The following is a 23,456-nucleotide window of genomic DNA, read 5'->3' as shown; positions in this document are numbered from 1 at the left end:
TTGTGGATCAAGGCTAAAGGAGATGGGCGTACCTGTATATTGCCCCAAAGTGCCGTCAAAAACCTCGGCAAAGTCTTTGACCAGACCCTCAGTCTCTGCGTTAGAGATGCAGTTGATGCCGGTGACTTCCAGGCTGAGGGCATCAAACCAGTCTAGCCCTAGGAGGCTTGGCCGCTGACCTTTGACCACCACCAGTCTGAGCAGGCCCGAAAAATCCTTGAAGGCGATCCGGAACTGGCCAACGCCTACCATGGGAATGTTGTTTCCCTGGTAGTGTCTCAGGTGTATGCGGTGAGAGTCAAGTTGCCTTTAAGACACTCTGGGTACCAGTCATTTGATGGTGCTCCAAGACACGATGGACAGGGCAGACACGGTGTCGATCTCCATGTCACATGGAGCTCCTTCAATGAGCACCATGACATTCAGCTTGCGTCACGTAGGTGAGTCGGTTTGGCCAATTGTGGTTCCAGATGGGCAGCGGCAGTTGGTAAGAGCGAAACAGTTTTCCTTGGCGGACTGGAGTGAAGACTTGGACTTGCGAGTCGGTGAAGGAGGGGTGCCGGACGGAGCCGATTGGCAGACCTTAGCGATGTGGCCCCTTCTGGAACACTTCCTACAGATGGCGTCTCTGAATCGACACTTGGCACGGGAATGGTTGCCTCCGCAGCCGGCACATTCCGATTGGCCCTTGGACTTCTTTTGGAACTTCCTGCGCTCCCGCTTTGTCTGGTGCATGTCATCATCTTCACTGGAGGATGCCTCATCACTGCTGGCCTCTTCATGATGCACTAGAACTGGCTTCCTAGCAAGACGCGGACTGCTGGCCTTGCGGATCTCCTGGGCAGCTTCCGAGGCCACGGCCCCCTCAATGGCTTTCTGCAGCGTGAGGTCTGGCTTGGCGAGGAGACGCCATTGCAGATGGATGTCCCAGACCCCGCAGACGATTCAATCCATCAGGGCATCGTCTAAGTCTTGGAACTTGCAGTGCATTGCCGCCTGTCGGAGGGCAGCTGTGTAGTTGTTAATTGACTCCCCCTCTGCCTGGTTCCAGTGGTAGAACGCATGGCGGGCAGCAATCTTGGACGGCTTTGGCGTGTAGTGGTTGCAGAGCTTCTCTTGAATCGTGTCCCACGGTGCTGCCTGGACTGCTTCAGGTGCAAGCAATGCTCGGGCCGTCTCAAACACCTCAGGCCCACAGAGGCTGAGGAATAGGCTCCGCTTCCGCTCCTGTGATACTGCTGTCAGCTCGTTGGCTTGGAGGTAGCAGTCGAACCAAGTGAGGTAGGAGTCCCATGATTCAGAGGCTGGCGCAAACGGCGGTAGAGGCACAAGTGAAGCCATGGTTCCGATGCTGGCGTGGAGGGCGATGGATGGAACACAGTGCTCTAGCGAGAACAGTCAGCTCTGAATTTGTTCTGTTCAGTGATTTCGCTCATTGATTCAGCTTAGTTCAGAGGGTGGCCGCATCTGGCTGTTGTTCTAACTAGTCTGGTCGTGGTTGACTCTCCAGAAACCCGGTCTCCGTTCAAGAAATCCTTCAGTTTTCACCAACTAAGTTTGTTAGTGGTATGAGCTTTCTTGTGCATGCACACTTCTTCAGATACAATGAAACAGAAGTCACCAGACCCTTCTATATATAGTGAGAGGATGGAGCCAGGTATTACTCAGAACGTGGCTTTTCTATCGAGTACGGTCTCCGTTGAAGAAATTATTCAGTTTTCACTTTAACTATGTGGTTTTTGTAATATTTACGGTCTCCGTTGAAGAAATCCTTCAGTTTTCAATTTTTAAAGGCAGTTGTTCTAACTGGTCTGGTCGTGGTTGACTCACCAGAAACCCAGTCTCCGCTGAATAAATCCTTCAGTGTTCACTTTAAATATGTGGTTGTTGTAATATTTACAGTCTCCGTTGAAGAAATCCTTCAGTGTTCACTTTAAATATGAGGTTGTTGTAATATTTACAGTCTCCGTTGAATAAATCCTTCGGTTTTCACTGTAAACACGGCTTTTGTATCGAGTTCGGTTTCTGTTGAAGAAATCCTTCAGTTTCCAATTTTTAAAGGCGGTTGTTCTAACTAGTCTGGTTGTGGTTGACTCTCCAGAAACCCGGTCTCCGTTCAAGAAATCCTTCAGTTTTCACCAACTAAGTTTGTTAGTGGTATGAGCTTTCTTGTGCATGCACACTTCTTCAGATACACTGAAACAGAAGTCACCGGACCCTTCTATATATAGTGAGAGGATGGAGCCGGGTATTACTCAGAACGTGGCTTTTCTATCGAGTACGGTCTCTGTTGAAGAAATTCTTCAGTTTTGACTTTAACTATGTGGTTTTTGTAATATTTACGGTCTCCGTTGAAGAAATCCTTCAGTTTTCAATTTTTAAAGGCGGTTGTTCTAACTGGTCTGGTCGTGGTTGACTCACCAGACACCCGGTCTCCGTTGAAGAAATCCTTCAGTTTTCACCAACTAAGTTTGTTAGTGGTATGAGCTTTCTTGTGCATGCAGACTTCTTCAGATACACTGAAACAGAAGTCTCCGGACCCTTCTATATATAGGGAGAGGATGGGGCGGGGTATTCCTCAGAAGAGATGTGGGAATGGATGATTGGCTGTTTAGAAGGGGAGGTGCTGGTCCTATTTTCTGTGGCTTCCTGTGCCAATTCCTCTGCCTCCCTAAAAAAAAACAACACTAAAATGACCTGTTCCATAGAATAATGTATCTATTCTACCAAGCGAGGTAGGAGTCCCATGATTCAGAGGCTGGCGCAAACGGCGGTAGATGCACAAGTGAAGCCATGCTTCTGATGCTGGCATGGAGGGCGATGGATGGAACACAGTGCTCTAGCAAGAACAGTCAGCTCTGAATTTGTTCTGTTCAGTGATTTCACTCAGTGATTCAGCTCAGTGATTCAGCTCAGTTCAGAGGGTGGCCGCATCTGGCTGTGCTCTGTTGTCCATTGATCCCATCCTTGTCGCCAGTGTTAAGTTGTGGATGAACATATCAGACGACACAGTGATTCTTCAACAGCTCTTGTTTATTCACATGCCAGGACAGAACTGAACTGAAGGGTTCAGTCAGCCTGCTTATATAGAGCTCCAGTACACATAATTGTAACAACTTTCTAAAACTATCCAATCACTGAACGTCACTTTTGATCCCTTATTTGCATAACTATCTACAGTATCCCCCTGCTGCCCAGGGTGAGAACTTCAGTACATAACACATTCCTTCTGGTAAAAGAGCCACTGTAGCTGCTAGAGGGCTGTGAAAATGGGTGTCCCAGGCTTGTTAGACTCGCTTGCGCATGTACTATCTGAAACCAAAGGGGTGCATTGGTTGCCAGATGTGAAATCCCCTGGTATTATATTCAGCACTCTTTCTTAGGGTGTGGTTATTTCAGAGAAGAAGCCAGGCCAAAAAGGGATGCTTAACAGAGAAGTATCTTTATTGCCAAAGAAGAATCGAGAACAGGAGCATGAGTCACTTCCTCAGTTGGGCACAGGGCCATCTCTAGTGGAAACGGCAGCATATCGGCAATGTGGACATCGCAGTCAGAACTCAGCCTCTTTCCCTGAGTGCATCTGCCGGCAAAGGACTTTTGCAGAGCTGGTCGTCTTTTTTATAATATATATTTTATTTGGTTTTCAACAAACATAAGATAAATGATAAAACAAAAGTAAAAAAAGAAAAAATATTTACACAAAAACAATATCAAATCCGTAAAATGGGGTTATCTGAATGCCTGGACTTCCCTCCACAGCCTCCCTGGGTCCCAACAATTTTCTTTTCAGCTGCATATCATTACTACTCCAAAATTTCTTTTCCTAAGTTATTTCTACAATCTTTAAAATTACAAGAGTTCTTAAAATCCTGCCAGTGTTTCAATCTGCTTACAATACTTTTGTAAATACATAATGAACATTTTCCATTCTGCTTTAAACGTCTTGTCATCTTGACTTCTGAGCTTCCCAGTTGATAATGCCATTTCAGGATAGTCCATTAACTTGGTCTGCCAGTCTTCTGTGGTTGGGACTGTTTCTTCATTCCATCTTTGGGCTAACAATATCTGGGCTGCCATCGTACATAAACAAACTTCTCTGATCTTTGATATCTCTTTACCTACAATTCCTAGTAAAAAAGCTTCTGATTTTTTGTAAAAGTTGCTTTAAACATTTTTTTCATTTCATTGTAAATCATTTCCCAGAATTTATTTACCACCTTACATTTCCACCACATATGATAAAAAGTACCTTCTGTTTCTGTACATTTCCAACAATTATTTGTTCTTGTTCTGTCCATTTTTGCTAATTTAACCGGGGTTAAGTACCACCGGCACATCATTTTCATGTACTATTATTTCAATAAAGTACATGCTGTAAATTTCACATCTGTCTTTCAAAGCCTTTCCCAGTCTATCATTTGTAATGGGGTTTGCCAGGTGGTTGTGGGAGGGAGAGATTTTTTTGTGCCCCCACTTTCACCTGACTTTTAGACTGGGCCCCGGCAGGCTGATATTGTGTCCCACATCTTTTGCCCATTTTATCATGACAGATTTGACCTGTTCTTCTTTGGTGTCCCATTCCAGGAGCAGATTATACATTTTTGACAATAATTTAGTATTATCTTCTAATATCTCTCTCTGAAATCTTGATGCTTCATGACTTGGGCTGTCTTTCTGTTCTCAAAGGGAATGCTGAAATCTGCCATTAGGATTTCCTTGTGTTAGAATGTGTGTAGGTTTAGGGCTAGGTATGGGTTTAGGTATAGCATTAGATTAACTTTAATCTGAGGATTACAGTTTGTTCTCGGGCTAAGTCTAGAGTTATTGTGGGGTTTAGGGTGAGAGTGGGGGTTGGGGTAAGTGTTAGGGTTGAGATAAGGGTTAGTGTTGGTGTTAGGGTTAGTGTTGGGGATAGAGTTAGGGTTGGGGATAGAGTTAGGGTTGGGGATAGAGTTAGGGTTTGGGATAGAGTTAGGGTTTGGGATAGAGTTAGGGTTTGGGATAGAGTTAGGGTTAGGGTTAGGGTTAGGGTTAGGGTTAGGGTTTGGGATAGAGTTAGGGTTTGGGATAGAGTTAGGGTTGGGGATAGGGTTAGGGTTTGGGATAGAGTTAGGGTTTGGGATAGAGTTAGGGTTTGGGATAGAGTTAGGGTTGGGGATAGGGTTAGGGTTGGGGATAGAGTTAGGGTTTGGGATAGAGTTAGGGTTTGGGATAGAGTTAGGGTTTGGGATAGAGTTAGGGTTGGGGATAGAGTTAGGGTTCGGGATAGAGTTAGGGTTTGGGATAGAGTTAGGGTTTGGGATAGAGTTAGGGTTTGGGATAGAGTTAGGGTTGGGGATAGGGTTAGGGTTTGGGATAGAGTTAGGGTTTGGGATAGAGTTAGGGTTTGGGATAGAGTTAGGGTTTGGGATAGAGTTAGGGTTAGGGTTAGGGTTAGGGTTTGGGATAGAGTTAGGGTTTGGGATAGAGTTAGGGTTCGGGATAGAGTTAGGGTTCGGGATAGAGTTAGGGTTCGGGATAGAGTTAGGGTTTGGGATAGAGTTAGGGTTGGGGATAGAGTTAGGGTTTGGGATAGAGTTAGGGTTAGGGTTAGGGTTAGGGTTGGGGATAGAGTTAGGGTTTGGGATAGAGTTAGGGTTGGGGATAGAGTTAGGGTTGGGGATAGAGTTAGGGTTTGGGATAGAGTTAGGGTTTGGGATAGAGTTAGGGTTGGGGATAGAGTTAGGGTTTGGGATAGAGTTAGGGTTTGGGATAGAGTTAGGGTTGGGGATAGAGTTAGGGTTCGGGTTCGGGTTCGGGTTAGGGTTAGGGTTCGGGTTCGGGTTCGGGTTCGGGTTCGGGTTCGGGATAGAGTTAGGGTTTGGGATAGAGTTAGGGTTCGGGATAGAGTTAGGGTTAGGGTTAGGGTTAGGGTTCGGGTTTGGGATAGAGTTAGGGTTTGGGATAGAGTTAGGGTTTGGGATAGAGTTAGGGTTCGGGATAGAGTTAGGGTTGAGGATAGAGTTAGGGTTGGGGATAGGGTTGGGGTTGGGGCTCTGGCTAAGGCTTGGGCTAGGGCTAGGTCTAAGTTTAGGGTTAGGATGGTGGTTAGTGTGAGGGTTGGGGTTGGCGTGCTGGCATCTGGAAGGGAGACGTTGCCTCCTCTCCTTGTTCCTAGCAGCAAGGCATCCTCCGACTTCCCATTGCAAGGTTCTGCAGGCATCCCAATATGTGGTGTATCAGATAGTATAATAAGAGAGAACATCAGAGCAACATAAAAGAATAACATTACGGGTCAAAGAGGATGTATCAGTGACAAATACAAGAGCCGCTGACCAAAATGACGGAGGCACAATATGGTGTTGCTGTCTGCGTCTCGATGAAATCCTTTGGTTTCCACTGTAAACGCGGCTCTTGTATCGAGTTCGGTTTCCGTTGAATAAATCCTTCAGTTTCCAATTTTTAAAGGCGGTTCTAACTAGTCTGGTCGTGGTTGACTCCCCAGAAACCCGGTCTCCGTTGAAGAAATCCTTCAGTTCTCACTTTAAATATGTGGTTGTTGTAATATTTACGGTCTCCGTTGAGGAAATCCTTTGGTTTTCACTGTAAACACAGCTTTTGTATCGAGTTCGGGTTCTGTTGAATAAATGCTTCCGTTTTCACCCCGTTGAAGAAATCCTTCAGTTTCCAGTTTTTAAAGGCAGTTTTTCTAACTAGTCTGGTCGTGGTTGAATCTCCAGAAACCCGGTCTCTGTTGAAAAAATCCTTCCGTTTTCACCCCGTTGAAGAAATCCTTCAGTTTCCAGTTTTTAAAGGCAGTTTTTCTAACTAGTCTGGTCGTGGTTGAATCTCCAGAAACCCGGTCTCTGTTGAAAAAATCCTTCCGTTTTCACCCCGTTGAAGAAATCCTTCAGTTTCCAGTTTTTAAAGGCAGTTTTTCTAACTAGTCTGGTCGTGGTTGAATCTCCAGAAACCCGGTCTCCGTTGAAAAAATCCTTCCGTTTTCACCAACTAAGTTTGTTAGTGGTATAAGCTTTCTTGTGCACGCACACTTCTTCAGATACACTGAAACAGAAGTCAACAGACCCTTCTATATATAGGGAGAGGATGGGGCGGGGTATTCCTCAGAAGAGATGTGGGAATGGATGATTGGCTGTTTAGAAGGGGAGGTGCTGGTCCTATTTTCTGTGGCTTCCTGTGCCAATTCCTCTGCCCCCCTCAAAAAAATAAACTAAAATGATCTGTTCCATAGAATAATGTATCTATTCTATTCTATTCCATTCCATTCTATTCTATTCCTATTTAATTTTAATCTATTCTCTTCTCTTCTCTTCTATTTTGTTCTATTTTATTATGTTTTTTTCTCTTTTATTCTATTCTAATCTATTCTATTTTGTTCTCTTTTATTCTATTCCATTCAATTCAAGTTTAATTTATTCTATTCTATTCTATTTGGTTCTATTTTATTCTATTTTATTCTCTTCTCTTCTATTTTGTTCTATATTATTTTATTCTATTTAATTTTAATCTATTCTATTTTGTTCTGTTTTATTCTATTTTGTTATTTTTTGTTCTCTTCTTTTCTATTTAATTTTAATTTATTCTATTCTATTTTGTTCTCTTTTATTCTACTCTATTTAATTTTAATCTTTTCTATTTGGTCTATTTTATTCTCTTCTCTTCTATTTTGTTCTATCCTATAATTTAATTTAATTTAATTCAATTCTATTCCATTCTATGTTATGTTATGTTATGTTATGTTTTATGTTATGTTATGTTATGTTATTCTCTTCTCTTCTATCCTATTCCTATTTTATTTGATTTTAATCAATTTTATTCTATTACTTTCTATTATATAATTCTATTCTATTCTATTCTATTCTATTCTATTCTATTCCATTTTATGTTATTTTAATTTATTTTATTCTATTCTATTATATCCTATCCTATTCTGTTCCTATTCTATTTAATTTTAATCTGCTCTTTTCTTTTCTTTTCTTTTTTCTTTTTTCTTTAAATCTATTCTATTCTATTCCATTCTATTCTATGTTATTCTCTTCTCTTGTCTTCTCTTCCATTTTGTTCTGTTTTATTTAATTCTCTTTAATTCTACTCAGTTCTGTTTTGTTATTGTTATTCTATTTTGTTATCGTTTGTTCTATTCTATTCAATTTAATTTTAATCTATTCTATTCTATTTTGTTCTCTTCTATTCGGTTTGATTTTACCTATTGTGTTCACGTTTATTCTATTTTAGTCTATTCTATTTTGTTCTCTTTTATTCTATTCTATTTTAATCTATTCTACTGTATTTTATTCTAGTCTATTTGGTTCTATTTTATTCTCTTTTATTCCCTTCTCTTTTATTTTGTTCTATTTTGTTCTATTTTGTTCTATTTTATTCTATTTTGTTATCTTTTGTTCTATTCTATTCTATTTAATTTTAATCTGTTCTATTCTATTTTATCCTATTCTATTCCTAATCTATTTTATTCTTCTCTCCTATTTTGTTCTCTTTTATTCTATTCTATTTAATTTTTATCTATTCTATTGTATTCTGTTCTAGTCTATTTTATTCTCTTCTCTTCTATTTTGTTCTATTTTATTCTCTTTATTCTATTTTATTTTTAATTTTAAACTATTCTATTCTACTCTACTCTACTCCACTCTACTCTATTCTATTCTGTTCTTTAATTATATTTACTTCTATTCAATTCTATTTTATCCTATCCTATCCTATCCTATTCTATAATTTAATTCAATTCAATTTAATTCTATCCAATTTTATCCTATCCTACCCTATTCTATAATTTAATTTAATTCTATTCTATTCTATTTCATGTTATTCTATTCTCTTATATTCTATTCTATTTAATTTTAATCTATTCTGTTCTATCCTATCTTATTCTCTTTTATTTTATTCTAATTTTAATCTGTTTCATTTTACTTGATTCTATTATTTAATTTAATTTAATTTAATTTAATTTAATTTAATTTAATTTAATTTAAATTCTATTCTATTCTATTCTATTCTATTCTATAATTTACCGGTAATTTAATTTAATTTAATTCTATTCCATTCTATTTTATGTTATTTTCTTCTCTTCTCTTCTCTCCTATCTATTCTATTCTATTCTATTCGGTTCTATTTTATTCTATTCTATTTTGTTCATTATTCTACTCTATTCTATTTTAATCTATTCTATTTTGTTCTATCCTATCCTATCCTATCCTATCCTATAATTTAATTTAATTTAATTCTATTCTATTCTATTCTACTCTATTCTATTCTATACTATTCTATTTTATTCCATTCCATTCCATTCTATTTCATGTTATTCATTTTATTCTATTGTATTTAATTTAATTTTAATCTATTCTATTCTATCCTAACTTATTGTCTTTTATTTTATTCTAATTTTAATCTGTTTAATTTTACTTTATTCTATTATTCTATTTTATTTTATTTTATTTAAATTCTATTCTATTCTATTCTATTCTGTCCATTTTTTCCTATCCTATCCTATCCTATAATTTAATTTAATTTAATTTAATTTTATCCTATCCTATCCTATTCTATTCTATGCAATTTAACCTATCCTATCCTATTATTTAATTTAATTTAATTTAATTCTATTCTATTCTATTCTATTTATTCGATTCTATTTCATGTTATTCTATTCTGTTTTATTCTATTCTTTTTAATTTTTATCTATTCTATTCTATAATTTACCGGTAATTTAATTTAATTCTATTCTATTCCATTCCATTCTATTTTATGTTATTTTATTCTCTTCTCTTCTATTCCTATTCTATTTAATTTTAATCTGTTTTATTCTATTTTATTCTATTTGGTTCTATTTCATTCTCTTCTATTTTGTTCTCTTTTATCCTATTCTATTTAATTTTTTTCTATTTTTTTCTATTCTATTCTGTTTTATTCTATTTTGTTCTCTTTTATTCTATTCTATTCTATTTAATTTTAATCTGTTCTATTCTATTCTATTCTATTTTATTATTTAATTTAATTTAATTCTATAATATTCCATTCCATTATATTCCATTCCATCTCTTTTATTCTCTTATCTTCTCTTTCATTCTATTCTATTTACCGTATTTTTCACTCCATAAGGCGCACCGGACCATAAGGCGCACCTAGTTTTTAGAGGGGGGAATCAAGAAAAAAAAATCCCCCCCCCAGTCCCAAAGAGCAAAGAAACCAAGACAGTGAGCGGGATCCATCCGTTGTCCCATAGCCGCTCACTGTCTTGGCTTCTTTAGCCGCACGCAGCCCCTACGGCCGGAGGGGCTGCGCGCGGCTATGGCAATTCCCCTACCTCCTGCAAAAGCCCACAGGAGCCGTGCACCCTTTAAGGAGTGTGCGGCTCCTGCGGGCTTTTCTACGAGGAGGGAGAAGGGAATGATTGACCGTGTCAGTCCCTTCTCCCTCCTGGGGAAAAGCCCACAAGAGCCACGCGGTGCTTGTGTGCGGCTCTTGGGGGCTTTTCCTGCCTGCCTCCCCCCTGCATTCACTTCATAAGATGCACACACATTTCACCTTACTTTTTAGGAGGGAAAAAGTGCGTCTTATGGAGCGAAAAATACGGCAATTTTAATCTATTCTATTCTATCCTATCCTATTCTTTAATTTAATTGAATCTAATTCTATTCTATTTCATTTTAATCTATTCTATTCTATTTAGTTCTATTTTATTCTATTTTGTTCTCTTTTATTCTATTCTAATTAATTTTAATCTATCCTATCCTATCCTATCCTATTCTATTCTATTCTTTAATTTAATTTAATTTAATTTAATTTAATTTAATTTAATTCTCTTCTCTTCTTTTCTATCCTATTCTATTCTCTTTTGTTCCATTTTATTCTCTTTTATTCTAGTCTAATTTTAATCTATTTTATTTTACTTTATTCTATTATTCTATTTAATTTAATTTAATTCTATTCTATTCTATTCTATTCTATTTAATTTTAATCTATTCTATTCTATGTTATTCTATTCTATTCCTAATCTATTTTGTTATGTTATATTTTATTCTCTTCTATTGTATTGTATTTAATTTTGATCTATTCTATTTTATCCTATTTTAGTCTATCCTATCCTATTCTTTTATTCTCTTTTATTCTACTATAATTTTAAGCTATTCTATTCTATTATTTAATCTAATCTAATCTAATTTAATTCTATTCTAATTTGTACTATTCTCTTTTATTCTATTCTATTTAATTTTAAGCTATTCTATTCTATTCTATCCTATTATTTGATTTGAATTGATTTAATATAATTCTGTTCTATTCTATTCTATCCTACTCTATTATAGTTTATTCAATTATTCTATTCTATTCTGTTCTTTTCTATTTTGTTCTATTCTGCTTGATTTTAATCTATTCTATTCTATTTAATTTTAATCTATTCTATTTTATATTCTACTCTATTCTATTTTGTTCTATTTTATTCTATTATAATTTTAATCTATTCTATTACTTAATTTAAATCTATTCTGTTCTGTTCTGTTCTGTTCTATTTTGTTCTATTTTATTCGATTCTACTTAATTTTAATCTATTCTATTCTATTTAATTTTAATCTACTCTATTCTATATTTTATTTTAATTCTATTCTATTTTATGTTATTCTATTCAATTTAATTCTATCCTACCAACCTATCCTATCCTGTTCCTATTTTGTTCTCTTTTATTCTATTATAATTTTAATCTATTCTATTCTATTCCTATTCTATTCTATTCTGTTTTGTTCTGTTCTCTTTTATTCTATTTAATTTTAATCTATTATTCTATTCTATTCCATTCCATTCCATTCCATTCTATGTTATTCTCTTCTATTTTGTTCTATTCTATTTAATTTTAATCTATTCTATTCTATTCTGTTCTGTTCTATTTTTTATTCTCTTTTATTCTATTCTATTTAATTTTAATCTATTTTATTTTATTCTATTATTCTATTTAATGTAATGTAATGTAACTCAATTTAAATTCTGTTCTATTCTATTCTCTTTTAGTTTATTGACTTATTCTATTCTATTCTATTCTATTCTATTCTATATTGTTGTATTTTGTTCTCTTGTATTCTATTCTATTTAATAGCCTGGGACTATTGGGAAAGAAGGAATTGGCAACAGCAATCAGAACAGAATCTTACTTTTGATTGATATGTGCAGCGCACAACCTTGTTATTACCAACACACTCTTTCGACAGAAAAATAAATTTAAAACTTCATGGAGGCACCCTTGATCAAACCACTGGCACCTCTTGGACTATGTTAATGTCCGTGCTAAAGATGGCCGTGATGTGCTTCTTACCAGAGCTATGACGACTGCTGGACAGATCACAGGCTAACATGCCCCATGGTGGCTATCAAGATTATACCTCAACGCAGGCTTCAAGGAAGGAAACCAAGGTGCAAAATGAACACACAAGCCCTTCAAGATCCCATTAAGCGGGATTGCTTCCAAACGACTCTAAAGGAGCATCTGCCTTCAGAATTCCCTGATAAAGGAACACTGGACCAAGCTAGAAACATCCATTATTGCAGCCTGTGAACAAACTATTGGATACCAAACCAAGAAACACCAGGACTGGTTTGGTGAGAAAGACAGTGGGATTGAACACATGATTGACAAGAAAAGGAAAGCCTTTCAGATCTGGCAAAGAGACAGAAACTGTGCCACTAAGAAAAAAACCCTATGCCAACACTAAGGCTGAGGTTCAAAGAAGAACCAGAGAACTAAAAAACACCTGGTGCATAAAAAAAAAGCTTAAGAGATCCAGCATTTAGCCGACACTCATGATAGACCGAGTTTCTTTAAAGCCACAAAGACCATCTATGGGCCAATAAATTATGACATATGCCCCCTAGGCTCAGCAGACGGTACCACACTTCTATAATATAATACAGTGGTACCTCGGGTTACAAACGCTTCAGGTTACAGACTCCGCTAACCCAGAAATAGTACCTTGGGTTAAGAACTTTGCTGTGGAGGCAGCGGGAGGTCCCATTAGCTAAAGTGGTACCTCACGTTGAGAACAGTTTCAGGTTAAGAACGGACCTCTGGAAAGAATTAAGTTCTGAACCCAAGGTACCACTGTGATAATAATAATAATAATAATAATAATAATAATAATAATAATAATAATAATAATTCATTTATACCCTGCCCATCTAGCTGGGTTTCCCCAGCCACTCTGAGTGGCTTCTAACAAAATATTAAAATACAGCAGTCCATCAAGCATTAAAAGCTTCCCTAAGCAGGGCTGCCTTCAGATGCCTTCTAAAAGTCTGATAGTTGTTCTCTTCGACATCTGGTGGGAGGGCATTCCACAGGGCGATGCTACTACCGAGAAGGCCCTCTGCCTGGTTCCCTGTAACTTGGCTTCTCACAGTGAGGGAACCGCCAGAAGGCCCTCGGCGCTGGACCTCAGTGTCTGGGCAGAACAATGGGGGTAGAGATGCTCCTTCAGGTATACTGGACCGATGCCGTTTAGGGCTTTAAAGGTCAGTACCAACACTTTGAATTGTGCTCGGAAACATACTGGGAGCCAATGTAGGTCTTTCAAGACCAGTGTTATGTGGTCTCGGCAGCCGCCCCCAGTCACCGGTCTAGCTGCCGCATTCTGGATTAGTTGTAGTTTCCGGGTCACCTTCAAAGGTAGCCCCACGTAGAGCGCATTGCAGTAGTCCAAGCGGGAGATAACCAGAGCATGCACCACTCTGGCGAGACAGTCCGTGGGCAGGTAGGGTCTCAGCCTGTGTACCAGGTGGAGCTGGTAAACAGCTGCCCTGGACACAGAATTGACCTGTGCCTCCATGGACAGCTGTGAGTCCAAAATGACTCCCAGGCTGTGCACCTGGTCCTTCAGGCACACAGTTACCCCATTCAGGACGAGGGAGTCCTCCACAACTGCCCACCTCCTGTTCCCCCCAAAACAGTACTTCTGTCTTGTCAGGATTCAACCTCAATAGATAAAGAAGCTATTGCACTGAGATGGAAAGAACATTACCAACATCTCCTTAACCGCAACTCCCCCATAGCTGCTGAGGTCCTCTCATAAATTCCACAAAAACAAGTTAGAGATGAGCTTGCAGTATCTCCAAATCTGGGAGAGTTGCGTACAGCTATTAACCAAATGAAAAACAACAAAGCCAGCAGACCTGATGGGATACCTGCCAAAGTCTTCAAAGTGGGTGGAATTGAACTTACACAACAACTTCACAAGGTCATCAAAAAAAAACTGTGAGATAGAAGAGATCCCAGCAAACTTTAGGGATGCCAAAATTATCAATCTCTTTAAAAAAGGTGACAGAACTGATTGTGGAAACTATCGAGGCATCTCTCTATTAACTGCGGCCGGCAAAATTATTTCAAGGATCTTAGCAAACCGTCTCTTAACAATATCTGAGGTGTCCCTTCCTGAATCCCAAAATGGTTTTCGACCTTCTCCGGGGACAGGGGACATGATTTTCACCGCTCAACAGTGGTGCAGAGAGCAAAACCAACCCCTGTATATAGCATTTATTGACCTAAGGCTTTTGACACTGTAAATCATAATGCCCTGTGGACTGCCCTTCTGAAAATTGGCTGCCCAGGTAAATTTCTGAACATCATTCGGCTCCTCCATGATCAGATGACAGCAACAATCGCAGATAACAATGGCTCTCAAAGTGAACCATTCCCAGTGGGACCAGGTGTTAAACAGGGTTGTGTTATTGCCCCAACTCTATTCATTATTTTCATTGCCATGATTCTACACTTTGTCGAAGGGAAACTCCCCACAACCACTACGAGTGATAACCAAAGAAGAAGAGGAGGAGGAAGAATGCTTAGAGTTAGATTCAGGTTTATGTCTAAAGTTAGGGCTGGGGCTAGGGCTAAGTTTAGGGTAAGGCTGAGGTTTAGAGCACTGGCGGAGCATATGCCCGCGCTGCCCAAGGCGGGCGCGTTCCCGAGGGGCTCGGAGGGTGCCCTCCCGGGCGCGGGATAGCCCCGCGCGCACCCACGATCCCTCTTCCTTGCTCTCCTCCAGCCCGGAGCGCGGGGCAACGGCGCTCTGGACTCCCGCGCCTCCTGCCGGCCGCCAGGGGAAGCGGCTGCGCTGCGCTCCGGCTGGAGGAGGCAGGCAGGCAGGCAGGCAGGGGAGAGGACGGGAAGGAGGCAGGCGAGCGGGAAGGGGAGAGGAAGGAGCCGGCAAAGCAGCGCAGCAGCTCCACCCCCCCTTCCCCCGACGGGTCGCGGGAAGCGAGGGAGTCCGAGCATAGGCGCCGACTCCATGGGGCTTGAGGGGGCCCGAGCCCCCTCAAAAATTCGTTTGGGGGGGCTCCGCCCCCCCAATAATCTCCGGCGCCCCTCCAGCAGAGCGCCATCGCCGCCCCTCCCCCAGCCCAAAATGCACAGGGGGGGCGGGCTGCATGCCTCCTGCCCTCCCTCCCGAGCAAAAGCTCCACCCAATTTCCTTTGGAGCTGATTAATAGGCGCAGCACGCTCTCCCCTATTCGCTCACGAGGAGGCGGCGCCACTTTATTTGCATATTCATGAGCTTATTTATTATTCATGAGCTTTCCCGGGCCCCCCCAATATTTTTTATAAGTCCGCGTCGCTGAGTCCGAGTCGCGGGCGGGCGGGCGGCGCACCGACTGGCACCCGGAGCGGTGTGGAGTGGGCCCCCAGCACCCCCTTCCTCCGCCAGTGGGTTAGAGACTCTTGAGAGTCCCACGGACTGCAAGAAGATCAAACCTCTCCATTCTGAAGGAAATCAGCCCTGAGGGCTGACTGGAAGGACAGATCCTGAAGCTGAGGCTCCAATACTTTGGCCACCTCATGAGAAGAGAAGACTCCCTGGAGAAGACCCTGATGTTGGGAAAGATGGAGGGCACAAGGAGAAGGGGACGACAGAGGGCAAGATGGTGGGACAGTGTTCTTGAAGCTACCAGCATGAGTTTGACCAAACTGTGGGAGGCAGTGGAAGACAGGAGGGCCTGGCGTGCTCTGGTCCATGGGGTCACAAAGAGTCGGACACGACTAAACGACTAAACAAGGTTTATGTTTAAAGTTAGGGCTAGGACTAGGGCTAAGTTTAGGGCTAGGGTGAGGGTTGGGGTGCTGGGGGGGAGACCTTGCCTCCCCTTGTTCCTAGCAGCCAGGCACCCTCCGACTTCCCATTGCAAGGTTCTGCTGGCCTCCCATTATGTGGTGTATCAGATATTATTATAAGAGAGAACATCAGAGCAACAGAAAACAATAACATTGCGACTAAAAGAGGATATATCAGAGACAAGTAGAACAGCTGCTTACCAAAACGACGGAGGCACAAAACAGTGGTACCTCAGGTTACAGGTGCTTCAGGTTACAGACTCCGCTAACCCAGAAATAGTACCTCGGGTTAAGAACTTTGCTTCAGGATGAGAACAGACATCGTGCTCTGGCGGCGCGGCAGCAGCGGGAGGCCCCATTAGCTAAAGTGGTGTCTCAGGTTAAGAACAGTTTCAGGTTAAGAATGGACCCCCAGAACGAATTAAGTTCTTAACCCGAGGTACCACTGTACTGTCTGTGTCTCCGTTGAGGAAATCCTTCGGTTTTCACTGTAAAAGGGGCTCTTCTATTGAGCACTGCCTGTGCTGACTCACCGGAAACACAGCTTCCGTTTTGAGTTTTCGGTTTTCAAACGTCACTGTTCTTGTAAATGGTACGAGTGGAATAACCCCAAGTGTCAACCGAGGGTCACTGTTGCGCTGCTTCAGAAAAACTGTAATAATTCTTTGCACATCTGCTTCTCCCGGCGCAGAATTTGGATGCTTTTTGAGCTGTTGGAGAGCACATGGATGCTGCAAAATGTTCAGGGCCCCTTTGGAATGAGCACCTTTTATAATTCCTCAAAATGTGCTCTGGCAACATTTCTGCTTCTGTTGTCCAGCTAAGCAGCCTCTTGATGCACAGTTTATTCTCCAGAATTGTGGATCCTGCCCACCTTCCCAATTTCTCAGCCATCTACCCGGTTGCTTGACGACCTTTGGTGCACAATCTGCATAAAGCTGCCCATTTACCCATGGCGCAACTGTGGGCCTGGAAAGTCCCCAAAGTTCTCCTGTCACAGCTTCCTGTTCTTTCAACGTCAGTCTGTGAAAACACAGCTGTGCAAGGCAAACATTCGTGCTGACATCCACGTTTGAGCATGTGAGCCAAGGCATGTTTGCAGAAGAAATGTTTCCCATAAAACACTGAAATGCCGCAAAAAGGAATTTATGGTATGTAATGCCTGTAGGAAAAAGGGACGCGGGTGGTGCTGTGGGTTAAACCACAGAGCCTAGGACTTGCTTATCAGAAGGTCGGCGGTTCGAATCCCCGCGACGGGGTGAGCTCCCGTTGCTCAGTCCCAGCTCCTGCCCACCTAGCAGTTCAAAAGCACGTCAAAGTGCAAGTAGATAAATAGGTACCGCTCCGGCGGGAAGGTAAACAGCATTTCCATGCGCTGCTCTGGTTCGCCAGAAGCGGCTTAGTCATGCTGGCCACATGACCTGGAAGCTGTATGCCGGCTCCCTCGGCCAATAAAGCGAGATGAGCGCCACAACCCCAGAGTCGGCCACGACTGGACCTAATAGTCAGGGGTCCCTTTACCTTTACCTTTAATGCCTATAGGAAATCTATCTGGTTTTGCCAGATAGATTTGAAACTTGGTTGGGGGCTGATCTATAATTTGGGCAAAGGAGTCAGGGGTCCACTAACCTCAGCCAGTCTCTGCCTGTTGTCTTTCTAACGATCAACTAGTGTAGTATACAGCACCTGCCTATATCAGCTTCGTTCTCCTGTCACAGAAGGGAGAAGGAGGGTGGGGGCAAAACTAGAATTGTTTGGCTCTGCCTGTCACTTGCTCTGGCGCCACCTACTGTTGAACTCCCTGCCTTCCACCCTACCAGTCCCGGACAAGCACCAACTAACCACTGAGCGCAGTCTTACGTTGTCTGCTTCCTCCAGCAAGTCGATGAGATCAGGCTAAAAATTGTGAAGACTCCTGGGGACAAGAATGATATTGTGAGTTGACGCGCGAAGTGTTGGAATGGCATCATCACCATTTTTAATTTGTATACCGTCTTTCTATCTTACAATACTCAAGGCGGTTTACAAGCTGTAGAAACAAAAAATGTACATCTTATAACAATCTAATGCAATACGAAAGTGTGAGAATAAAAGGTAGCCTTAAAATAGGCAACCTACATCAAAAAAAGTAACATTCAACAATCATTAGAAAATATAAAATAATCATATCAACATATAAAAGTTAAACAGAAATCCACTCAACAGTTACAAGAAATAATATCTAAACTTTTCATTCATTTCATTTATTACGGCCATAGGCCCATACAGGTAAAAACAACACATAAGTGACAGCTTGTGCCGTAGGGGGGAAAAAAAAAAGCAGTCGCTAAAACACCACTATAACAATAAAATACTATAAGATGGAAAGGCATACTACGCCTTAATTAGCTTGTAGTGCTCCTTGACGTCGCTTTTGGGAAAGGACAGCGACCAGGAACCTAGCCACCTTCAGGGTCGTGTGGGTATACTTGTCCTGCAAGATTTGGGCAAGGTGGAATTTTGGTGGGGTACCCTCTAGTTTCTGAATGATTGATCCCAACAAATTTGCCCGTGGCACATTGAACAAGGGGCAAATGAACATAATGTGCTGGAGCGACTCCGGCGTCACCTTATCACATTCGCACACGGCGGGGGCTTGGCCCTTTGAGAATCTATGTCTCAGGACATTGGAGGGGAAAACGTTAAACCTCGCTTTGGTGAAGGCCAGTCTATGGGCAACAGTCGAAATAATATCAAGAAATAATATCTAAACTATAATCAATAAAACAACGGCAAGCCACAGTACATAAAATAATACAATAGACATTGAGAAGCAGAGACTAGAGGAGAGAGCAAGGCAGGTGGAAGGAGGGCCTTGCCTGAAGGGGTCTCTCCCCTGGGGGGCTGTCACAAAGGCTGGGGGGGGCACAGAGATGCCTCGGCTGCTGTGAAGGACGGGCTTCTCCTGAAATATGAAGGCTGTGAACTGTATCCAAAGCAGACCCAGCTGTAAATATATGTACAATCATATATATTTTTCCAAATTAATTTTTATTAAATGTTTTATTGTGCTACAAAGTAAACAAATAATAAAAAAGGAAAAGTACATATTGCGCCTCCACATTCAATCCATAGTCTTTTTCACAGTTTGTTTACATTCAGTAAAGGGCACTACAGTGGTACCTCGGGTTACATACGCTTCTGGTTACAGACTTTGCTAACCCAGAAATAGTACCTCGGGTTAAGAACTTTGCTTCAGGATGAGAACAGAAATCACGCAGCAGCAGCGGCGTGGCGGCAGCGGGAGGCCCCATTAGCTAAAGCGCTACCTCAGGTTAAGAACAGTTTCAGGTTAAGAACGGACCTCCGGAACGAATTAAGTACTTAACCTGAGGTACCACTGTATTGTAATGGACATTGTGCAACTGGGCAAAAAGAGAGGGGAGAGAGGGAGGGAGGGAGAGAGATGGGGGTAATGATATTTCCTTCTCTTGCATTGCGTTTGAGAGATTGGAGGCCCCAGAGCTTGCTTCGTAGCAGTGTGGTTTGTCTGTATAGGTGAGCTGGGCTGGGCTGGGCGAGGTCCCGACTGTCTCCTGTGCCTTGATTTCCCAAAGGAAGCACGACCCTGGGGGTGCCTGGAGCCGGCTGGAATTTTGCTACCACTCAGCAGAGATTGAGGGAGCCGCACCACCTTTGTAACAATATTGCAGAGAGATAACAGTCCCGTTTATATGCTTTTCGAAGCAACAACATTCTCCCGTAGAGATACTCCAATCCCAGGTTGATGCAGGATATTTTGTAGGCAGTATTTGAATATCCTGCACATTCTTGCAAGCAAATTCTTCTAACAAAACACACTTTTGTCCAGTGGAGAGCGCACCGACGAGCAAAAGCTTTCAATCTACTTTTATACCAAGAATATTCCCCCCAGAGGGAGGTGCACCGTTCCTGGAAGTACTGCAATACCAGGTCGATGCATGGAGTGGATGGAGCAAGCCCCTATTCCATCTCCCAGTTCCAAAAATCCATTTAATATATAGTCCTCAAATAGAGGACATATCAGATATTAAACTGATAAGAACAGATACTACACTTGATCTTAGCCAAAAGGCCGAGAAGCGATACCAAAGGAAACAAAAATTACTCGGGTCCCCTTTCCCGATACCTTTTCAGCTGTCGGTGGGAACCTGGGTGCTGCAAAGCGCTCACCGCCTCCTCGGAATCAGCACCGTTTCCAATTCCACAAATACACCGTGACAACATTTCTACTTCTGTTGTCCAACGCAGCACCCTCTAGATCGACAATTTAACCTCAAAAATAGTGGATTTTGTCGATCTTGTCCATTTCTCAGCCGTCTGCTGGTTGCTCTGATGGCCATTGGTGTGTAATCTGCATAAACCCGCCCATTTCCCCATCAGGGCTTCTGTTACTGTTAAGGCGCTGCTCGGCAGCAGAGGTCGCAAATGTTTCCCTTTCCTGTTCACTCGAGAGCATCCTGCAAACGCACGTGTGCAAGGCGACCATTCGTGCTGACATTAACATTAGTGCTCCTTAGCAAAGGGGTGTTTGCAAGAAAAATATTTCCTGTAAAACCCTTAAAGGCTGCAAAAGGAATTGCCAGCATTTAATGACTGCAGACGGTCCATCTGTCTGGTTTTTCATAGACCCTTTGAAGCTATTTACCTATAAACCCGGATCCTTTTAAAATCACCATGCTTCTCCCCTTTCAGCTTTGATCTGAGCACGAAATCTACAGCCATGCCCTGAATTATTATGAACACAGTTTCATTTTTATTGGTTTTCTTTAAATAAATTTGAGGCAACTCTGTCTGCACATTAACTCAGCCTGCCTAAAGCACGTTCATCCCAACCATCAAATACATTTGAAATGGGGTCGGAAGAATTTTGCTTGTGGCTGGTGCTAACATAACTTGACAGGTATTTACTTAGCAATCGAAAGAGCGTTTCCTTCCCGGGACAAGTTTTCCATGTGATCTATATAGCAATGTTTGTTCATAAGGATTTCCGTTGCTCGATAGCTTTCTGTTCTCTGGAAGCATAATATCTGTGCAGATATTTCCCCCTGGAAATAAGGGTTATCCATTGTTAATGGTGTTTTTATTGTTGTTGTTTAGTCGTTTAGTCGTGTCCGACTCTTCATGACCAGAGCACGCCAGGCACTCCTGTCTTCCACTGCCTCCCGCAGTTTGGTCAAACTCATGCTGGTAGCTTTGCGAACACTGTCCAACCATCTCGTCCTCTGTCGTCTCCTTCTCTTGTGCCCTCCATCTTTCCCAACATCAGGGTCTTTTCCAGGGAGTCTTCTCTTCTCATGAGGTGGCCAAAGTACTGGAGCCTCAGCTTCAGGATCTGTCCTTCCAGCGAGCACTCACTCAGGGCTGATTTCCTTCAGAATGGAGAGGTTTGATCTTCTTGCAGTCCATGGGACTCTCAAGAGTCTCCTCCGGCACCATAATTCAAAAGCATCAATTCTTCGGCGATCAGCCTTCTTGATGGTCCAGCTTTCACTTCCATACATCACTACTGGGAAAACCATGGCTTTAACCATACGGACTTTTGTTGGTAAGGTGATGTCTCTGCTTTTTAAGACGCTGTCTAGGTTTGCCATCGCCTTTCTCCCAAGGAGCAGGCGTCTTTTAATTTCGTGGCTGCTGTCACCATCTGCAGTGATCATGGAGCCCAAGAAAGTAAAATCTCTCACTGCCTCCATTTCTTCCCCTTCTATTTGCCAGGAGGTGATGGGCCCAGGTGTTTTTATAGACTTGCTATATTTTCTATTGCTCCAAAAGTCTGGCATTTATTACTGCCCCTGCTCTTCTTTCCTCTCTGCTTCAAGATTTCACACCTGTTTTCTGTGATGACTTTGTTGCATGCTTGATTTTGCATCTTAATGATGAAAAATAATAACAGGCTATGGTTTATTCAGGATCATCCGGCAGGATCCTAAATCGCATCCGTTCTTGTAAATGTTACGCTTGGAATAACCCCAAGTGGCCACCGGGGGGCACTGTTGCACTGCTTCAGAAAACAATCCTTGCACATCTATTTCCTCCTTTCTCTCTGCAGGAACTCAGCAGAGTGTTTCCCTTTGGCCTTGCTGGTGTCCAGGAAAGCTGGAAACTCGCCAGATGATTTGATTGCAACCTCTGTAGCTCCACGCCACCCTCCTCCTTCTCTGCTGGGCATCACTGGCTGGTGGCTATACCAGCTGCAGTTGATAGGAAACACTGCTGTCAAAAAAATGCTGTATTAGTACTGTAGTTCTTGTATTTACATGAAAACCAATAAAATTATTGGGGGGGGATGCTGTTTAGAAGAGGAGGTGCTGGTCCTAATTTCTGTGGCTTCGTGTGCCAATTTCTCTGCCTCCCTCAAAAAAACAAAACTTAAAATGATCTGTTCTGTAGAATGATTTATAACTTGTTTTAGAAAATTGTGTCTGTGTGTTTTAATGGTGAAACAAACTCTAAAAAAACATCAACAGCTGTTTTTCATGTTTTCATTCAGCCTTTACGCTTTCAGCAGTAGATTAATCAACTAAAGTTTCAAGTTGATTAATCTAAGGCAGGTATTTCCCCTCCCCACCCATAAGTGGGGTTGAGGCTTAATTTATTTATGACCTTTTTAAAATTCTCACTCTTCTTGCAAGGAACTCATGGCAGTGTTAAAGATCCTCCCCTTGATTTTAACCTCCTGCCAACCTTGTGAGGTAGGCTGTGTAACCTTCCAACCGCTAAATACTATAATTTTTAAGATTTCAGTTATAACCATTATTTATAATTAAATAACTCTTTATAAAATCAGGCATTGAGCAAATGCGTAGGGAAACACATTTCTCCTTCTTTCATAACACCAGAACACGGGGACATCCAGTGAAGCTGAGTGACAAAAAGAAGTCCTAATTCATGCAGCACAGAGCGGACCTATGGAACTCACTGCCTCAGGACGCAGGGAAGGTCATCAACTTGGATGGCTTTAAAAGAGCATTAGACAAGTTCATGGAGGAGAGAGCTATTGATGGCTACTGTCCCTGTGGGTGATGCTCTGCCATCCAAGGTCTGAGGCAGCAATACTTCTGAACCCCCCTTTCTGAAAAACAAAGGAGGGAAGAGTTCCTCTTGCACTCAGGTCTTGCTTGTCATGTCCGGTTGCCATATGTCTGGCTTGGGTGGCTTAAGGTGGTTCTGGGGATTGTGCAAAAAATACCTAAGTATTTCAGCAGTTTCCTTTAAAAAAAAATAGCTCAGCAATTTGGGGGTCTTCCTGGTTTTTACTTTTTTGGAATATGGCAACCCTGTCAGGAGTTTGGCCTACATTCGAGTAGGACCCTGGCAGAGACACATGCTCGACTGG

General features: G+C 41.7%; 1 protein-coding gene and 1 non-coding gene across 2 annotated transcripts in view; both read right to left on the bottom strand.

The window, feature by feature from the left end:
* ZBTB3 (zinc finger and BTB domain containing 3) overlaps positions 1-23,456 on the bottom strand; it is a 223,094-nt gene that overhangs the window by 74,584 nt on the left and 125,054 nt on the right. The window lies entirely within an intron of this gene.
* Positions 20,014-20,204, bottom strand: LOC128404515 (U2 spliceosomal RNA). The gene has a single exon (XR_008328117.1). It is a non-coding gene; the product is annotated as a U2 spliceosomal RNA (small nuclear RNA).

Source organism: Podarcis raffonei, chromosome 16, assembly GCF_027172205.1.
Source record: "Podarcis raffonei isolate rPodRaf1 chromosome 16, rPodRaf1.pri, whole genome shotgun sequence".
Taxonomy (NCBI): domain Eukaryota; kingdom Metazoa; phylum Chordata; class Lepidosauria; order Squamata; family Lacertidae; genus Podarcis; species Podarcis raffonei.
Note: the sequence above shows the minus strand (reverse complement) of the source record. Positions and strands in the feature narration are given on the sequence as shown.